Here is a 4603-nt window from a genome sequence, read left to right as displayed (position 1 = left end):
ATGCACCCACAAATCGGAAGGTCCTTATAGCTCATCACACTCTCACCAGCAACAAACATTGCTTGAAAAACTTCAATAATCTGATAAATGAATGGGGGCATTTGGGGTTAATTTTCATTTCTTTGATTACAGGTGAGGATGACCTTTTTTCCCCCATATTTTTAATGGAGTATTTATCTCCTTCTTTTATTTTCAGTTTGTGTTCCAGGCAAATTTTAAAAAGGAAAAAAGTTCTGGTTAATTTGCTGAGTTTATTAATATTTCATTTCCTTTCACTGTCTTGGGAAGCCTTATAACTATAAATATGACACTAAGAAATATTTTTGTGTTTATAAATGGAAAGGGAGGAGAAAATGGTGCCTGTGAAATGCCATTCATTTGCTAGTCTCCACCCCTGGTGACGAGAATATCCAGAGTTGATGAGAATATCCAGAATTGAAATAATACCACCTAAACCTGTACCTAATACCTAATACCCCTGAACTGTAACATCCACAGGGAGAGTGTCGCCGGGGTCTCATTTGTCCTCACGTGCTTCAGAGCGGAGCCCAGTATTGCCTGGCACGTCCGGTGCAGAGCGAGTGCCTTGATGAGCCTAAGTTGGGGTGAGTGCGCAACGCCTGCGCTCTGGGGTGGAGAGTTGCTAGACGTTTCCCTCCCGGCCTCATTCCTCTCGGCTGCCTCCTCTTCTCAGTGTGTGGCCATTTATCTCTGCTCGCTTGGGTGGCCTCTGTATGGGTGCCAGTGAGGCCAAGGTCAGAGGTTCTATCTCCGTGTGACCTATTTAGCTTTGTTCTGTGTCGTGGCCACAAACGGTACTCTTCTTCCTGTGGCCAGCTGACTCAGATGCGTGCTGCCCATCCCAGGGAAGAACAGGCTATCGAGATGAGGCCGATTTCTAGGGCTAGAAAGACCCTGATGAAGTTCAACCTCCTCATTTTACTCTAGCGGAAGAAGACCGAGACCCAGAGGGTTCCTCCTTTTCTCCTGTGCAGTGTCCCCGGCTCCATTCGACATGCAGATACATACCAGGCAACGTGGAGAAACAGACACTCATCCCAACAGTGAGGGAAGGTCCATGCTTAGATGCTGATGGACTGTTCACAACTTTCTAATTTCATAATCCCCGCTACTTGAATATAAATGATACAGCCAATATTTAAAGAACTTAAAAATTTGCCACACAATAAGGTTGCTGTGAGTGGTCTCATTCAGAGTCTTCAGAAGGGACAAATAATCTTTGGGGGAAATCCATTCGATGATGATTTTGAAGAAAGAAAATTCTATGGGAATAGGTTGGTTAAATCAAAATCAAATTGGCTGTCATCTTCTCGAACTTATAATTATTTCCAATTTCTGTCCTTCTGTTAGTGGAGTGATCGTTATCCTAGTCACCAAGCCTAAAATCCATTGTACTTTTCCCATAAAAATTACTCTTATTACTCCTTTTCCCCTCTGCCAGCACCCTGCGTGTTATAATGGGAGGGACTTGTCACCGCGTGTCCCCATCTGTGCTTGCTCTAACCACTGCAGTCCTCTGCTTTCCTGCCAGATCTCCCTTGCCCAGACCCATTTGTGGTTTCCACTGTCTACTCCAATAAAGTCCAAATTATATTAATGTCGCAGATAAGAGTGGCTGTTTCTGTTTAGATCATTTTTTTCTTTTAGAATTGAGGGTTTTTTTTTCTTTTTTTTATGAAGTTGCTCTTCTCCCATTTATCAAAGATGTTGTTTGTCTGCTGTTTGGTTTCACACAGCAGCTTTAACGATAGCTCTGTGTTCCTTAAGAGCCTGAAATCCAAAATGATGGAAGAGCTCTCTGAAGGTCACAAAGCAATTGAAGGGTGTTTTCACAAACAAATCACGTTACTGAGTATTTAAAAATTAACACTAGTGTTGCCCTCAAGGCATCTCACTCGAGTAAGGCATCAACCTGTGTGTGTGTGTGTGTGTGTAAAGAGTCATCGAGAAGAGCCATCCCAATCCTAGAGAATATAGGAAATTTTTTTCCTTTTAAATATATGCTTTTAAATTTTCAGGCCACCATGTCTTCTGTCTTTTCTTATTTATGCATTATTTGGTAAATCAGGAAACTGTTGTTGATGTTAAGGAAGGGAATATAGATGTGTGAACCTAAAATAGTAGCATGGACCTTGGAGCTAGACAGACCAGGTTCAGACCTTGGGTCTCTACTGCAACTGGGTGACCTGGACTCTCAGTCTCAGTTTTCTTGTCGTGCAACAGAGGTTTTCCTCTGTACATCAGGAAGTTTACTGGAGTATACAATGAAATGTGAAGTGTGCCAAGCAACAGCTAGCACAGCATGTGGCACGTTGCAAATGTTCGTGGATGGTCGATGATACCTTTCACGTGTGCTGCGATTCTGAGCCGACAGTGCAGGTTTTCCCTTGTGATGTCCACGCAAACTCACAGCTCTGTTGGACCAATCTACCTAGCCCTAGCAGGAAAAGGACCCACATGTATGTTTTGCAAGGATTATTTCTTCTCTACCACTCTGACAAATGGATCGCGGCACAGCCAGCTGTGTGCTGGACGCTGGCCTGTTCCTCGGAGTGTTGGATGACCAGTGGGAGTGCACGTGCAATTTGCTTTTCTTTTCGAGAGACTGACAAGAGTAGGAGAGAGAAACTGAATGTCATAAGACCTAGACCCTAACTTTAACTGTAGTTCTGACCGAACGTGTGACGTTGAACCAGTGAGCCTTGGGACTCTAATCTAGGATACTGTGATTCAGTTGCTAAATCATTTCTTTACTCCTGGGATAATTATACTGACAAAGTCTATTTTAAATGCCAGTTCCCCCTCACATGTACACATGCGGTTTGTCTAGCGAATTCCCAATCGTTCTTCAAAACCAAGCTCACGTGCTCCTTTCTCTCATCGGTGCATTCATTCAGCAAGAATTTATTGAGCGCATACTATGTGTTAGATGCTGGGGATGCAGCACTGAGCAAAACAAAAACCCTGCCCTCACGTTGACTCTGTGTTCCTGTAGCCCTGTGTTTGCAGCGGGATCTCTTTGCTCTGTAGTCCCTGGGCCAGTGTCTTGCTCAGTTGAATCAAAGAACAAACGCTAGCTTCTCTGGTCCTTCCTTTTGGGCTTAAGTGAATGACCCAAGTCATACAACTCCCTGAAAGACATTCGGTGGGAAGGTCAGGAGTGGTGGAGTTGCTGTGGAGATTTTTCTATTAGTATAGGAGCTGCCAGGACTGGTCAGCCTTCCGGAAAATGTAGGGACATCATGGAAAATTATAGACCTCCCAAGTCCGATACCCTCCGTGCTGACACCCGAGACTTTCCTGCTGCTGTAGTCCAGCAGGTGGTGAAGAGAGGGGGCACACAAGCAGACCCCTGTGTGATGGCCCGAGTGAGAATTCCCAGCGACAGGAAGCACACGCACCTTCCTTTCACCTGCGCACGGGCCAGCAGGCATTTCCTGGCCATTGTTCGTGGAGGCCGCAGCGGCTCTGTTTCCGTCCACCAGCCAAGCGGAGCTGGAGCTGGCCGAGCTCTCTTATGGGGCCGGCTTTGTGTGCAGCTCACACAGGCTGCCGTCAGAACCAGCCCCCGCGGGGGCAGTGGCGGATCCATGTACCCACGGCTGTCTTACGCCCTGTCGGCAGGAGGAAGACCTAGGGGAGAAGATTCTCCTGCAGAGAAACCAACATGGCAGCTCTACTTGGTCTGCTCCTACATGGGTTTCCGTCCATTTTATTCTGCTTTGTTGGCACCCTTAACTTTGGGCAGTTTACGCTGAGGAAGTTGCTGGTGCGGGTGACGGTCCCCAGGCAGGATTAGGGCGTGGCCACCCTCGGCTGAGAAATGCAGAGCTTTTCCCCAAGATGCACTGGAAAGAAATTCCGCTGATAGAAGTTTTGTGAGGAAAGGACTTTGGGATTGTGGGGTGGGTTGGACGTGTGTGTGCTCATTGGCCTGTTCGTTTTCTCGTTATGAGCCGAAAGAACGTCAGATCTGTTTTCAGCTGCTAGTCAGCTGCCGGGTGGCTGCCCTTGCCTTTGCCATCAGAGCGTTTCCGCCGCAGTGTGTCCCGGCTGCGCGTTGATTAAAGGGCCCACTCCACCCAGCTGGAGCGAAGGTATGTCTGCAAGACGAGAGCAGGGAGTATAATAAGATTAAGCTGCACGTTGGTGGTTTCTCTTTTTAGAAACACAAAGCAGCAGTTGCAGCTTCCACGTCTGTATTTATTTGGTCCTCACTCCTTTCTGCCTGCTGTTTTTAGGTGAGTGGGACAGTGTTAATCACTTCACTGTGTAAACACTGTTCCAGACCCTTCTGCGAGAGGCAGTCGTCAGAGGGTGCCATCCTCAGAGCTGCCTCCACGTCCTGCAGGGCCAGGGCTGCGTCCGCCCTCAGTCTGAATAACGTGGAGAAGAACTCCAGGCGGAGCACTGAGCAGGGGTGTTGCTGCGTCCGCGGCCATGGTCTGGTTGGGTGGCGCACGGGGAGGAGGAGGTGTCAGGCTGAGCTCCGGGGAGACTTAGGCACAAACAGAGCTCTCTGTTGTCCCCGCAGTGCTGGGTCCCGCCACCACGATGGTTCCAGCGGTTGAGCTTTGACGAC

This window comes from Propithecus coquereli, unplaced genomic scaffold (assembly GCF_000956105.1).
Source record: "Propithecus coquereli isolate 6110/MARCELLA unplaced genomic scaffold, Pcoq_1.0 Scaffold45, whole genome shotgun sequence".
Taxonomy (NCBI): domain Eukaryota; kingdom Metazoa; phylum Chordata; class Mammalia; order Primates; family Indriidae; genus Propithecus; species Propithecus coquereli.
The sequence above is the reverse complement of the archived record's forward strand: the minus strand, read 5'-3'. Positions refer to the sequence as shown.